This window comes from Phyllostomus discolor, chromosome 9 (genome assembly GCF_004126475.2).
Source record: "Phyllostomus discolor isolate MPI-MPIP mPhyDis1 chromosome 9, mPhyDis1.pri.v3, whole genome shotgun sequence".
NCBI lineage: Eukaryota > Metazoa > Chordata > Mammalia > Chiroptera > Phyllostomidae > Phyllostomus > Phyllostomus discolor.
The window spans coordinates 60,137,151-60,153,254 of NC_040911.2; positions in this window are offsets into that span (position 1 = coordinate 60,137,151).

Consider the following 16,104-nt stretch of genomic DNA (forward strand, 5'->3'; position numbering starts at 1 on the left):
ACCACTTTGGAGAGTAAAATCGAAGTCATGTGTCATGTGTGGCCTGCCACACAAAAGTTGAAGTTTCAAGTGCTCCACAATGTGGCAGTCCTACTCCCAGCATCATCGCTGGGAGGAGTCAGCATGTGCCACGACTTTCACTGCAGCATTGTTGTTTAAGAGTGAAAAGTTTAAGGGGATATAAAGGAGACAAATGGTAATGAAAAAATACAACAACAAAAAGAGTGAAAAAAAATTTTATTGTTGTTCAAATACAGTTGTCTCCATTTTCCCACCACCACTCCCTCCCAGCCCACCCATCCCCACCCATCCTCACCTCTCACCCTTGATCCTACCCTCCTTTGGCTTTGTCCATGAGTACTTTGTATAATACCTTGACGACCCTTCCCCCTTCTCCCCCATTATACCACTCCCCCTCACCTCTGGTTAATGTCAGTATATTCTTTACTTCAATGTCCCTGGTTATGTTTTGCCTGATTGTTTGTTTTGTTGATTAGGTTCCACTTATAGGTGATATCATGTGGTATTTGCCTTTCTTGGCCTGGCTTATTTCACTTAGCATAATGCTCCCCAGATCCATCCATGCTGTCACAAAGGGTAGGAGCTCCTTCTTTCTCTCTGCTGTGTAGTATTCCATTGTGTAAATGTACCATAGCTTTTTGCTCCACTCATTTACTGATGGGCACTTAGGTTGCATCCAGCACTTGGCTATAGTAAATTGTGCTGCTATGTACACTGAGGCGCATAGGTTCTGCTGGGTTGGTGTTTCAGGGCTCTTAGGATACAATCCCAGCACTGGAATTGCTGGGTCACAAGGCAGTTCCATTTTAGTTTTCTGAGGAAATTCCATACTGTCCTCCACAGTGGCTGCACCAGTCTGCATTCTCACCAACAATGTACTAGGGTTCCCTTTTCTCCACAACCTCACCAGCACTTGTTTGTTGATTTGTTATGATGGCCATTCTGGCCAGTGTGAAGGGGTCTTTCATTGTGGTTTTAATTTGCATCTCTCTGATGGCTAGTGATGCTGAGCATACCTTCATGTGTCCTTGGACCCTCTGTATGTCCTCCTTGGAGAAGTGTCTGTTCAGGTCCTTTGCCCATTTTTTATTTGGATTGTGTGCCTTCCCAGAGTGGAGTCATGGGAGTTCTTTATATATCTTGGGGATGAAACCCTTGTCCGAGTTATCACTGGTTGCAAACAAACACTTCTCCAAGGAGGACATACAGAGGGTTGAGAGACATTTGAAAGCATGCTCACCATCACTAGCCATCAGAGAGATGCAAACAAAAACCACAATGAGATACCACTCTATACTCATCAGAATGGCCATTGTAATCATAAGAGTGAAAAATTTAAAGCCTCCAAATGTCAGAGAAAGGCAAATACCATTGATTTCACTTATATGTAGAATCCAATGGACAAAATGTACTAAGAAACAAAATAGAAATAGACTCCTAGATACAGAGAACATACTGACAGGTGTCAGAAGGGAAGGGCTTAGGGGACTGGGGGGAAATGGTAACAGGATTGAGAAAAAAAAATCATCCATGCTGGGAGCATGGCCGAGCTATAGGGCAGGGGAGAGCAATGGGAAAAAATGTGGGACAACCGTAATTGAACAACAATAAAAAATTAAATATTTATACATTTAAAAAGAAAACAAAAGAAAAAGAAAGCAGCCACAGACAACAATGTGGTGATTGCCAGAGGCAAAGGGCATTGGGCAGAGGGGGAAAAGGACAAAGGGGAGATAAATGGTGGTGACCGAAAGAGACCTGTGAGTGGTGAGTGCATGGTGCAGTATGCAGATGGTGTGTTACAGAGTCGTACACTTGGAACCTGTATGGTTTTATTAACCAATGTCACCCCGACAAATTCAAGAAAAAAGAGATAGAGGAAATAAAATAAAACAAAGCAACCAAAGATGTTCAAAGTAGGAAAATGGTTAGATACAATGTAATTTACTCATATGAGAGCTTAATGTAGAGTAATAAAAAATTTTGAATATACACACACGTGCGCGTGCGCACGCACATACACACACACTGACCCAAGAAGCCATTTGGCATAGATAAATAATAGGAGATTATACCAAGACATGAATAAATCTCAAAACATATTGTTGAGTGGAAAAACAAAACACGAGAAAGTTCCAAAATTTATGTTAATTTCAAAAAACACACAAACTCTATATGATAAATTTTTTCTAAAGGGTAGGAATGCCACTCACCAATTTTAGGAGAGTGGTACTCTTTGAGAGGGGGAGCAGGACGGATGTGTAGCATTTTACTTGTTAAAATGAATATTTCATATTAATACAATAAAATGATAACAAACTATAAAATCCTTGTGGAAGGCACATGTGTATTTGATACAACATTCTTAGTACCCACGAGAATGTTTGAAATGTTAGTTAATTGAAAATAATTTATAATCTGTCCATTCTCTGGATGGAGCCATCACTTGCATTTTGGTGTCCTGCTGTGGTGCCTACTATTTATTCGAATGTGAAAATATTTTTATTTGAGCATGTCAGGCCAATTGTTTGCAATTGCTAATCTGACATTATTTATACTTACCCACGTCTGGTGCCACCTTTAGGTATACAGTAAATAGGTGAAAGTACAGAAAGATAGATGATAGATAGATAGATAGATAGATAGATAGATATCTGCCACTTTATTTTTGTAAGTGAAAAATTGGAAATCAACTTCTATGAAAATATCGCCAAGACAAATATGAAAAGATACAGAAGGAAGTTGCATCAAAATACACATAGTGCCCTCAGCAGTTGTTAAGGAAAAAAAAAGAAATACCATATCAGTTTATACAAACTAATAGTAAGATTATTTTTTAGATATCCACACAAATGATCCTGGTGGTTACTCCTAGGGAGGGAACAGAATTGGGAGGTCCTTAAGGTGCACAGAGGAGTATGCCATCACCTTTATCACTTAATTTTATGAGTATATACTTTTAGAAAATATTTATGCATATTTAAAAAGTTTAAATTTAAATCCAAAATGTCCCTCTTAATTCAATATGATGAGGGTAAGGAATTTTCTCACTGAGGCTGAGAGATGAACTGGCCCATTTGTGACAGTACCCATCTGGGCGTGAGGCCTGGCAACACCCAGACCCAGCTTGTTTCTCATCTGTGGCATAAAGAAGCAGAGGATGAACATATTAGACTATAGTGAGCAACTTCATTTATGTGGGGCCATTAGCCTAGGCATCTTGGAACTGTCCAAAACTTCAAGGCCTTCCATACAGCAGCTGCACTATTGGAATCAGTTGAGGAAAGTTCCTTCTAGTATTACCAGCTGCAAAGCAATCACAAGCCTATAAAGTTGGTCTGGCCATGTTTTCCACTGGGTAAGCACCCCCCAGCAGATGACCATCAAGATGCTCGCCATCTGCCCATGGAGAGGGGATTCTATGCTCTCCTCTTGAATCTGAGCTGAACTTGTGACTTAATTTGACCAGAAGAATGTGGTAAAAGGGATATTCCTGGACTTCCAAGACAAGACCAGAGAAGGACTGGTGGCAGCTTCTGCTCCCTTTGGGACCAACATGTTGTAGGAAGCCCAAATTCACACCAGCTTTCTCAGATATTCACTGGTTTTGGTTTTAGCACTGAAATTCCACATCCTAGGAAACCTCTTAGTTCTGGACAAACTAGGATAACTGGTCACCCTGCAAGTTTGGCCCACGAAGAGTCCCTGAGCAGAGTCAAAAAGATGGCAGCCAGCCCCCAACTATTTCAGCTGTCCCAGACATGTAAGTAGAGCAGCCATATGGAGCATTCCTACCCCAGCACACAACACAGGGAACAGAACCCAGCCCAGATTGCAGAACATTGCTTAAAGCCACTAACTGTGTGTGTGTGTGTGTGTGTGTTATCAGTGGTGACGGGAGGTGGTATTAGCAAAATGTAATTCAAAAGGTGTTCTATGTCTAGAACCTGGCCATCCTCAGTTCTGAATATGATCAGAATATGGTTTAAAAAGGAAGCTTTAAAATCAAAGCAGGGTTGCTTGTATCAGTTTTATCTGTCTGGGATACAAACCTAACCATGACCATCACATCCCCCTGTCTCAGCCACATACCTTTTGCATTTTGGGATCTTGTGGTAATAGACAGTTTTCATTTTCTCCTGAAAATTTCTTGCACATTGTTCGAGCAATTTTGACTTCAAGCAAGTAGTCCAAACTATCTGTGACCTGTCAGAGTAATTTAAAAATTAGATATCATAAAGGAATACATAGTATTAATAGTCATCTCTGATAAACATGTCTACTTAGGGTCAATGACCCTCTCTCCTACAGTTTCCTTGTCAGAAGCTAGTTTTGGAGTAATTGGAGAAGAAAGTTCTTACTTTGATCTCTCTCTCTCTCTCTCTCTCTCTCTCTCTCATCCCACCCTCTCTCTCATTATGGTATTTAATTTTAAAGTAATGACAAACTGTCCTAAGGTAAATCAAGAAAACTATTCTCCAAAGAACTTTATTGAAGCTTGGGAAGTGAACAGCAGAGGTTATAGCACCTTCATGCCTAGTCAATAGAAGACACATCCCAGAACTGAAATGCATTTCCGAGTGTCTTGCTTCTCTCCAAAGCCTTCTATGCTTTGGCGATGTTAGCAACACACACCTTATTCCATGTGATACACCCTTCAAACTTACTGACTTCCAAGGCATCTTCCTCACCTGTGCAGAACCCACCATTGCCCTCTATTCAGGAGTGCCTCATGGGGACATGGAGCCACACAGTGGTAAATGTAGACTTTTATTATTAAAACATGAACAAGAAGAAAAGTTGTATGGGATTTGGAGGAGAGAACACATGGAAGAGAATGACCACACTAGACACAATAACTAGCCCCAGGAGAATAAGAGATAATTCATCAAATATAGCAAACATTTTAGAAATTCTAGATAAATTGCCTGGACATTGAACAAAATGGGTGTAGTAGGCAGAATTTTAAGTGTGATTTCATGACCACCTTTAAGTTTTCATTAGGAACCACTGAATAAAACTCCTGTCCTGGCCACATTAAAAAGTAGAGACTAAGGCAGTAAGTGTATAGAATATGTATGAAAGGACAGAGCAAACTGCCCTCAGTAACGATGAGTCACATTAGAAATGCAAGAAATAGAGTGTTCGCTTCGTTTTTAAAACATGTGTATTCCCAGAACTTCATCTTGACTGGTTATCAAGTTTTGCAACTTCAGCACCACTGACATTTGGGGCTGGATCACTCTGGAGGGCGCGAGGGACAGGGGTCCCTGTAGGGTGTTTAGACACTGTAGGGTGTTTAGCAGTATCCCTGGCCTCCATTCGCTAGATGTGAATAGGTCATCCTTCAGTTTTGATGACCAAAAATGTCTCCATGTATTGCCAAACTCCCCTGACAAGCAAAACCCATACTGAACTGAGAACCACTGCTTTATATCTGAGGGATGTTTTCAAAGATTAAAAACACTGATTTAAATCATACTCAACAGCCATCAACCAACCACCAGCCCCATCTTGATCCCCTCCTACATAAACACAGTACAATCGTCTTTCTCAAGAAATACTACATTGGCCCAATGCTCTTTTCTATGATATAGTCCATATTCAAATTCCTCCAATTGTCCTAATCACATTCTTTGTAATTTTTTTAATCCAAGAGATAATATACCACCACACATTACACTTATTGTCATGTTTCTTAAGTCTCTCTTGATCGAGAACAGGTTCCCTGTTTTTTTCTCATCTTTTGTGACACCGATATCTTTTAAGTGATCTTATGGATTTGTTGAATTGTGCCTCATGACTACATTTAGGGTATGCTTGTTGTGCAAGAACAACATAAGCAGATGATGTTGTGTCCTTTCAGCACTATCCCATCAGGGGCACATGGTGTCGATTTGTCCCAGTATTGGCGTACGTATTTGCCGAGTGAGGCATTCACCAGAAAGTGCATCTCTTCCCCATTGTAATTAATTAAGTAATCCCTGAAGAAGTTTGTTTTCCAGTATTCTCTCACCCAGTAGTTGTGGGATTTACTGATGATCTTTGCCTGAATTAGTTATTACAATGGTGGTTGCAAAAGGTGATTTTCTAACTAGAAAATCTAGTAACTACATATTCTTTTACATCTATCAGTAGGCATTCTTTTGCAAAGAAAAGCCTTCCATTCTCTGCTCTGGTTCTCTTTATCAGTGAAAGCTGGACTTGCAGTTTCTTTGCTTGTTCACTGTATAATAATTTATCTTTGTCATCATTAATTTTGATGATATTAGCCCAAAGTTTTCCAAACTTGGCCTCTTTAAGAGCCCTTCTGGGTTCTTACCTATGATGTAACTATAATAAATTTTACGTTATTTGAATGGATATTTTCTATCTCATCCCGGGATAATAAAGGATTAAACAATTAAATTCATATATTTAGCTAAAGACACTCCTCAGTTGCTTTCCACTCCCTGGTCTCAGTAGCCATCCATGGATGATGACCACAGCACAGCTACAGACATGCAGAGAAGTGAGGAGCAAATGTCCACCAACCTGCTCCTGGGACTTCAGAACCTGCACCACCTTGAAGGTATACTTGTCTTTGCTGGCCTTGTTATATTCTTTCATGGCGAACCACAGTGCCTGCTGCACATAGACGTAGGTTTCCGGGATATCTTCAAATTTCCTTACCACCTTTGATGAGCCCCAGGCGTAGACACCTCTGGACACGAGGACCATAGTGGCCACAAAGAGCAGTAGGCTTGGGCAGAATCTGGCCATGGCACCTCAGCCAAGGGAGCACAGGCTGACTTCCCACTGTCCTTCCAGGGCTGGGGAGACGGGCAGACTGGGCTAGCCCTGATGCCTCTGTTCCCCAACTTCTCTTAGCACTACTGTGGGTGAAAAGAAGAGAATCTCTGTAAACACTGTCTTTCTTTCCCCCAAAGAGAAGCCATGTGAGAATCTGCAGTTACATTCAGTCCATTTTCCCATCTTGGCTGTTTTCTTTCTGGAAGGATGCATATCTCTGTGCACTCACACTTGGGAGGATGCATGTACGCTTGCACTCACACACACCCCTTTCTTCCCTGCCAGGGGACCCTGTTGCCTTTTCTGCAAGGTCCCCATGCATCCAGTGAAGTGCCTATGGTATCAAGTCTGTGTGCACAATGGACACAAGGACCTGCAGCAGATACACTGCTGCAGGGAAAACATGGTCTCAAAACTCCTCATTTGTTTCCTTTCCTGGAGTGCATATGAAAGTCTTTGTACAGGCCTCAAAACTGTGCCCTGCATCTCCCCCTCTTTCTAGTCAGGCTCATTAGTAATCACTCTGGATCTATCTATTGAGTGTCAGTGAGTCTTACCAGGCCCTCTAATAAAGACTGTACATGTTTTATTCCATTTAAACATTGCCATTCCTGTGGGGCCTTTTACCCTGAGGAAAATGGCCTCACAGAGAAGTCAAGCTGATGCCTCTGCCACTTGACAGAGTGAGAGCTTGACTTCAACTGTTTTCCCTGACATGAACCTTCAGACTCATTCAACCTGATACACGTGTGTGTACATATCACCACTTGTAACATGCATTTGCTTTTGAGGAGATTTGGGTTCTACTGTATAAAATAAATCAGGATGTGGCTTGTGAGACAGGCAAAAATTGGTTAAGATGTGCTATGTGTAGATGATGACTAAGCAGCCTAACAGGCAGAATCCAGTTGTGTTCATCAGAGAGAAGCGGGACTTATCGAGTGCCTAAGTTGAACATAGAAGGGGACCCTGATGTTCATCAGGTATCCAATATATGAGATACACGCAAATGCAATACTCAGAAAGTCTTCATTTGGCCACCCACTGAGCGATGCCATTCTGGCCCCATGTCCTCCTCTCCCCAGAAAACTTAAACCACATATGGGGCTGTGCAGGAGACTGCACAGCATGCCCAGCTCTGCAAGGGCAAGGCAGACCCACCTGTGTGTGTTACTGACCTGTCGGCCACTTTGCGCAAACCTCTACTGTGGGCTTCATAGCCTTAATCAGCAGGAGGCTGACGTAGCAGAGAACATGGCCCACCCAGGGTCCACCTTTGGCCCCACTTGCCCCATATCTTAAGTGTATTAACATACTCCTTCTCATCACCTTGCTTCCTGGTCAGTGACATACACTGATTTGATACACATGTGATTTGAGCAGCAAACTTTGGCCTGTGAGTCTTTCTGCGCTGAGATCTCTGAAGTAAGTGGCCCGGGTCCTCTTGGAGGCCACCCTGGCATTACTATCATCTCCACTCAGCACAGCCACACCCAGACCCACCTCAGAACCAAGCTCTTCACCAGTTCCCTGCTTGCTGAGCTTTGAGCTGGGTGGCCTGGCCCATGGGTGGAATCCTTCTCTTTCCTGAGGACTTGAGCTCTGACCACCTCCTACCTTGTGGGCCACTCTGGGTCCCGCACACACTTAGTTCATGCCTGCCACCCGGTCAGGGTATCAGCAGGACCTGACCTCAGGGCTTCCCCTGCCCTCTGACTATACTCCCCAGTCAGGTGGTGACATGTATGGCTCCTTTGTGAGGTATGCCCAGCCTTTCTGATGCTGCTCTAGTGAGCAACACCTCTGACAGGGGTCCCTCACACCTCCAGGCTCTCCAAGAGCCACCAGTGTCTGCCCCCATGCAGAATTTCTCACTCTTGTTCAAAGCCCCCTGACCTCCTAAACTCCTGGTCCTTAGACTAAACCAGCTAGAGCAGAAAGCACCTCCACAGCCATTTCTGTCAGGGCCTTGTTATGTGATTTAATGATCTTAGAGGCAGGAAGAGGCACCAAACATCCAGGCTCAGGGAATCTGGGACTGAGAGGCCCTAGGGAGGAGAGGTCCTCGGTGGCACCTGGGCCAAAAAGCTGGGGCCCTACAGCTGGCAAAAGCTGTCACCAGGAATACCAACTAGAAGGTGTCAGCTGGCGTCAGCCATGCTGGCATGTTTCCAAGGTTCACCCATGTTGTAGCATGCATTGCTCCTTAATTTGCTTTTATTGCCAAGTATTATCCCATTGTGCACATAACACATTTCATTTATCCATTCATCAATTGGTGGACATCTGGGTCACTTCTGCATTTTGACTACCATGAATAATACTGCTACGAACATTTGTGTTCAAGCTTCTGTGTGGACATATGTTTTTATTTATCTTGGGTATACACCTAAAGTGGAATTATTGGCTTACATGGTAACCCTATGTTTAACTTTTTGAGGAACTAGTAGATGATTTTCCAAAGTGGCTGCACCATTTTACAGCCCCTTCAGCAGTGTATGAGGGTTCCAATTTCTCTGCCTCCTTGACAACACTGATTATTATCTGTCTCTTTGGTAGCCATTCTAACATGTGTGGAGTGAGACAAGTGGTAAGAATTTGACAAATGTGACATAGAAAATTTTAATTTCCATAATATCAGAGAGCTATTACAAGAATTTTTTAAGATTTTATTTATTTTTAGAGAGGGAAGGGAGGGAGAGAGAGAGAGACATCAATGTGCGGTTGCTGGGGGCCGTGGCCTGCAACCCAGGCATATACCCTGGCTGGGAATCCAACCTGCGACACTTTGGTTTGCAGCCCATGCTCAATAGAAGTGTTTAATAAAAGGACAAAAATCCAATAGGAAACTTGGATAAAAGTCGTGAATACACAAACCCCAGAACAAAATGTGAGTATCTGTACTACACATGTAAAAATATACTTAACTTCCTCACAATAAAAATTCAACTTACCCGGACAATGAAACTTCAATACTATCCTACACATTGGAAAAAAAAAAATTAACCCAGTAACAATGGCTTCTAAGTAAGGTTCTTTCATCAACATTGGCTGAGTGGGAATCCAACAGTCTTTGTTCACAATGGTTTAGCAATCTCCATTGAACATTTGAAGGTTACATATTCCCTAACACGATGTTCTACATCTAGGGTTGTATCCCACATAAATATTTGCCTGTGTGCACAAAGTTGACTGAAAAATAATTTCTTTTCAATAGTGAGACAATATTTCTAAGAGTAAAAAAAAAGGAAATTAGCCCAAATATGTCTCGAAGTAGACTATTAAATTAGATATGTAATATCTTTGAAGTAGGATTTTAAAAATCAACAAAAGTGTGTGCTCATACTGACAAGGAAAGCTATCTGCTCTATATAAATTTTTTATGTGAAATGTTAAAGGGACTTATCTAAGAAAAGAAGATGATCAAAAATATGAACAGTAAATGATAACAAACTCACAACTATCAACAACTGAACCTAAAACAAAAACAGAAACAAACTAAGCAAACAACTAGAACAGGAACAGAATCACAGAAATGGAGATCACGTGGAGGGTTAGCAGCGGGGAAGGGGAGAGGGGAGAATGGGGGAAAATGTACAGGGAATAAGCAGAGAAACACTAAGTAGAGAAACACTAAGCAGAGAAAGATCCTGATTTGTTGAGAATAAAGATAATGGTTTATTAAGCTCAAATAAAAGAAAATTTGGAGCTTTTGAACCATTCACAAGCTTGTGCTTGCAGAATGAGATTACACAGGAATGCCACTTTTTTAAAAGTATGTTTTATTGATTATGCTATTACAGTTGTCCCATTTTTTTCCCTCCCCTTTATGTCCCTCCACCCTGTACGCCCCCTCCCTCAAGCATCCCCCACCCCTTTGCTCATTTCCATAGGTCGTACATATAAGTCCTTTGGCTTCTCCACTTCCTATACTATTCTTAACCTCCCCCTGTCTATTTTGCACCTACCATTTCTGCTGCTTATTCCCTCTGCCTTTTCCCCATTCTCCCCTCTCCCCTTCCCCACTGCTAACCCTCCATGTGATCTCCATTTCTGTGATTCTGTTCCTGTTCTAGTTGTTTGCTTAGTTTGTTTCTGTTTTTGTTTTAGGTTCAGTTGTTGATAGTTGTGAGTTTGTTATCATTTTACTGTTCATATTTTTGATCATCTTCTTTTTTTTAGATAAGTCCCTTTAACATTTCACATAATAAGGACGAGGTGATGATGAACTCCTTGCACTTGACATTATCTGGGAAGCACTTTATCTGCCCTCCCTCCCATTCCTGGAGGTTCCTAAGCCTCCCTCCATTTGTCCTGGAGGTTCCTAAGCCTCTCCTCATTTTTTCGAATTCTTGTTTCGTCACTCTGTTCCGGCTGAAAGCTTTTTCCTTCCTTCCCCAAATCATTGATTTGAGCCCTGGTTTCTTTCCCTTCACTGTTGGTTCCCTGAACATTTTTGTTTCACTTTGCATAGCCTTCATTTTTTCCTCTATTTTGTGAGCATACTCAACCATTTCTGTGAGCAACACTGATTTACCAGTGTTTTGAACTTCGCATCTGAAAAGCCGGCTAACTCTTCATCATCTAGTTCTATTTTTAAAGCTTTGATCTGTTCTTTCATTTGGGATACATACATACATAGATATAGATGATATAGATATAAATGATAGGTAGATATAGATATAGATGATATATAGATAGATATAGATATAGGTGATATAGATAGATTGGTCTTGGCATACCTGTTCCATTTAAGGAGTGGAAACCTAGGTATTCATCAGGGTGAGGCAACCCACTCACTGTGTTGTGGAGCTGCATGTGGGGGAGGGGTCCAAGAGGGAACAATGTGGCTTGTTTGGCTCTCGGCCAGCTTTCAGTCACTTCCCCCAGTACCCACAAGCAGATTGGGCCCTTCTGGTGCTGATTCCCTGGTGTGTGGGCTTGTGTACATTGTTAGGACCCTCTGGGTCTCTCCAACGAACTCTCCTGTGAGGCTGGGAGTTTCTCCCATGGCTGCAACACCCACACGTTTTTACAGACAGAAGTTTTGGGGCTTTATTTCCCCACGCTGGAACCCTGGGTTGCACTATCTGTCCTGCTCCCCAGTTGTTCCTCCTGGCTTCTCTGCACACAAATGTGGGACCACCCAGTCTGCCAGCCACCACCTTGCCCACCCAGTCCTCCAGCTTCTGCTTTGCCACACCTCTCCACCCTGGCTGCTGGCCTCCAACCCTCCTGCCAGTCTGAATGAATGTTTCTTCTTTAACTCCTTGGTTGTCAGACTTCCATACAGTTCGATTTTCTGGCAGTTCTGGTCATTTTTTTTTTTTAATTTCTTATTGTCCTTCTTTTGGTTGTGTGAAGAGGCAAAGTGTATCTACCTATGCTTCCATCTTGGATGGAAGTCTGAAATGTACTTTCTAAGTTAATTATTTCTGTAATACTCTACCTCTTAATAAATATAATTAATTTTATAAAAATTTTGAAGTCTCAAAGCAGAAGTCAAATGTAGAGAAGACCTTCAGATGATGAACAGCAAGTTCTCACCCCTACTCTTTACCACTTGGTTCCATTCCCCAGGGCTCATGGAAGATATTATGGGTCCTTGATATGAGGATTTAGTTCACATGCTAGCTCTTTATCTTTTCACCTTCTCCTTCTCCTTTTTTCTCCTCTTCCTCTTCTCCTCCTCTTCTTCCTCCTCCTCCTTCTCTTTATCCTTTCCTTCTGCTCCTTCTTATCTTTGTCCTTCTTCTTATGTTTACAGGGATGCATGGGTGGGTGAGTGGATGGATGGATGGATGGGTGGATGGATGAATGGATGGACGGACAGACATTTCACTAGTTATTTTTATAAGTTTAACAAATATAATTAAATTTCTATTTCTGATTCATCACCTCCTAGGAGTTAATTTGGAACTTTTCTCTGTGGCATGTTGGAAACCAGGCCTTTTCCATCACCCCTTTTATAATTATGTCCCACCATCTGTTATCCATATCCTTCTTTGTCCCCTCCTCTCACAATTATACTTTGCCCATTGGGTGACCCCCCAAAAATGAAAACTAAAAAACAGTTGCTTAAACATGAAGGTCTAGAAGACTAGCATTTTAAGGTTTTGAATCTTTTAAATGTGATTATCTGTATAAATGGCAGATGGTGGATTGGAAAGCATCAAGAGTGGTGAAGGTGGGGTGCCCAGTTCAAAGGCTATTGGAATACTGCATATGTGAGAAGGTGGCTGCTGCTGTGGTATAAGCAAGACAGAGGGGAAAGTAAGTCATGTCCAAAGCCATAGGCTGGTTTAACTAACCTGGCCTGGAGAAGGAGGAGTAAAAAGTCAAAGGTGACCCCAGATAAGTGGCTTAACCAGCAGGTGGTGGTGGCATGTGCTAGAGTGGGGAATGGAGAAAAAGCAGGCTTGGGCAGGAAATGTGCAGAGTTGAATCAGGGGCAAATGGAGTGTCACCTACCTGCAAGATACACCTGTCTCAGGTAGTTTTTATCCTACCCTCCTTTGCCAATCAATGTCTAGCCTGCCACCCCATTTTATATTCTATCAGCACTCACAAATATGGAAATAGTCTTATTCATTTGCTTACTGCTCTGATGCCTGACCCCTCCCTCGTTCCCCATCATGTGACATGGACCTTTCCACCTGTAATGGCTGAATAATGTCCCATACCTGATTTAGTCTAGCCCTTATTCTGAACATGTATTATTTGTATCATTTGCTATTACTATCAGCTTACTGATTGGCATGTACCTTATTTCCATATGAAGGCCAGTGGAGCAGTCAGAGGAAGGTGAAAAGGGAAATCAAAGAAGAGGGGAAAAAAAGAGAAACAAAGAAGGAAGCAGGAAGAAAAGTAGAAATAAGAAGCTGGGTTTGAGAAGGGGCAAGGGGTCCCATGAGGGCCATGAGCTCTTGTAGGTGAAGACAGAGGATGAGGAACTGACACATCCCCTGTAGGTTCCAAGGTTTTGGATGTTCCTTGTCCCCTATCTGAGGTCAGGGAGACTGGGCTTTGCTCTTCATTCTCCTCCTCCTCTGAGCCCACAGTCAATTCCCAGTCTGGCTGGAGCCTGCTGAGACGGGTCCTGCAAACCTGCCCTGGGCTGTGGCAGACTCACCTGCCTGTCTCCCCTTCTAGCCTTCCCAGTTAGGAAGCATGTTGAAGCATGTTCTCTCATGTACTGTGACAGGTGCCTGCAAAGATTTCCACTGCCAGTGGGGAGGTATCTGTGTCATCTGGTGGTTCTCTCCACTTTTGCTCTATTTTAAGGCATATGTATAATTTGAGGTGCACTTGGGTTCAGAATTATTACACCTTCATAGTGAATCACTCCTTATTACATAAAGTAGTGGCTTTATTTAGGTTTCAAGAGGTATTTTCTGAGTCCTACTGTGCAGCCAGTTGTGCTCTAAATATGGTGGTTAGGCTGCGCTCTACAGTGTGGAAGGTGGTGAGCACACCAGCTCAGGTAACTCATGTGGGTCCAGTGACTTAGTGTGCTTTTCACCACACTCTCTTGAATTCTCCAGGTGAATAATCATACAAAAAAAAAAAGCCCTTTCTCCTCTTTTATAGATTGTGTACCAGTTATTCCATTTTCTTGACTCATTGCATTTTCCAATATGTTCCAGACCAGCATCCTTTCTCATTCCTGGGACCTACTCTTGTCTATCTAGTCACATATTTCTTACTCATTTGTTTTACAGTTATAAACATTATATTTCTAAGTGTTGGTTGCTTGACAATATGAAATTACCTGCCTCTGAGTGAGAGCACTTAATCCACTCACATTTTCTGATCACTGATCCACACACTTTAAATATAAGACAGCCAATTTATTTTCTTTACTTTTAATCATGAATTTAAGTAGTTCCTCATCATGGTTATTTTTACTGGTTTTATGTGTCAATAAACATAACTTCTAAGGAATGAGAAATGGGAGATCTCTTGGATTCTCCAGGCAAGGCCAGAGTAAACACAAAGGGTTCTTATGAGTGAAAGTGGAAGGCAAGAGGATGAGAAGATGTGACAGAAGACAGAGGTGAGAGAGAGATTTATCTGAGAATGAAAGAACCACAGCAGGATGCAGGTGGCCTCTAAAAAATGGAAAAGACAAAGAAATGGATTCTCCTCTAGAGGCTCCAGAAGGAATAAAGCCCTGCCCATCCATTTTAGACTCCTGACCCCTAGAACTATAAGGAAATAAATGCAAGTTCTTTTAAGCCAAAAAGAATATAACTTTGCATATGCTTTCTGCTTCACCACTATTTTTATTGATAGCTCTGGTGTTGATTCAAACATCAGAAATTTAAAGAGGTTTTACTCATTCTGCTAACCCATCATTCTAACCAAGTCTAACAGCTTTTGTGGAAATCATTGTGTCTCTTTATAAGTAATTTAAAATTTTGACACATTTGTGGTGATTATATTGATTTAAATATAGTTGGTGCTGGCCACTTTGATAGCTGCTGCATCTGAGTTGAACTGAGCATTTTCTTGTATATTAAGGAGACCTTGTTATATTCTCTTTTGACTTTGTCTTTCAAACTGTTCTTTCTCAGCAAGGGGGACTCTTGTTAGCTGGAGAGTTCCCTCTCAGTGCTGAGCAATATGGGGCTGAGCAGTGGGGGGAGGGGTGATGCATGGGGTAGGAGGTGCATGAGTGGTCTTCCTTCTCTTTTTGTGTGGTTACTGTCCAGTTTTTGTGTTCTGATGTGCTGCTGAAGTTTCTTAAGTGGCATATGTGTACTCCCAGAGCTGTTTCTGTTATGGAGAGCTGTCCTACCATTGATCTTTGTAGGAGGATGGATTTCCAGGGTCTCTTGTACTGCTGTCTTGGAGCCATCACTCTGTAATTTTTTTTTTCCTGATAGCCAAACATAATGTACCATAATGAACTGTGGTAATTCAGTGATGTAGCGGTGAGGTTTGGGGGAGCGGAAGCATTCTATGGTTCTATGGTTAGGTCTCAATCTTTTACTGAGCCTATCTATGCCTCTGGACTGTGCACTTCACAAGTGTTTCAGGTTTTCTCCCTGCTCCCCTTAGGTTGGAAGAGATGCTAGAGACAGAGTTGAATATTTTGCTTCCCAAAATCAGTTAGACTCTAATAATAGCCCAGCAGATTAGGATTTGGTTAACTAGTTTCCCCTTGAGGGCAGGTCTTGTCAAGAAGAGTAGCACCTTTAGCATATTTCAAAATGGTTCCTTCTCCCTTCCTCCCGTCAGAAGCCGGAGGGGAATTTTCTCAGACACTTATTATGGGAATCTCCTGTT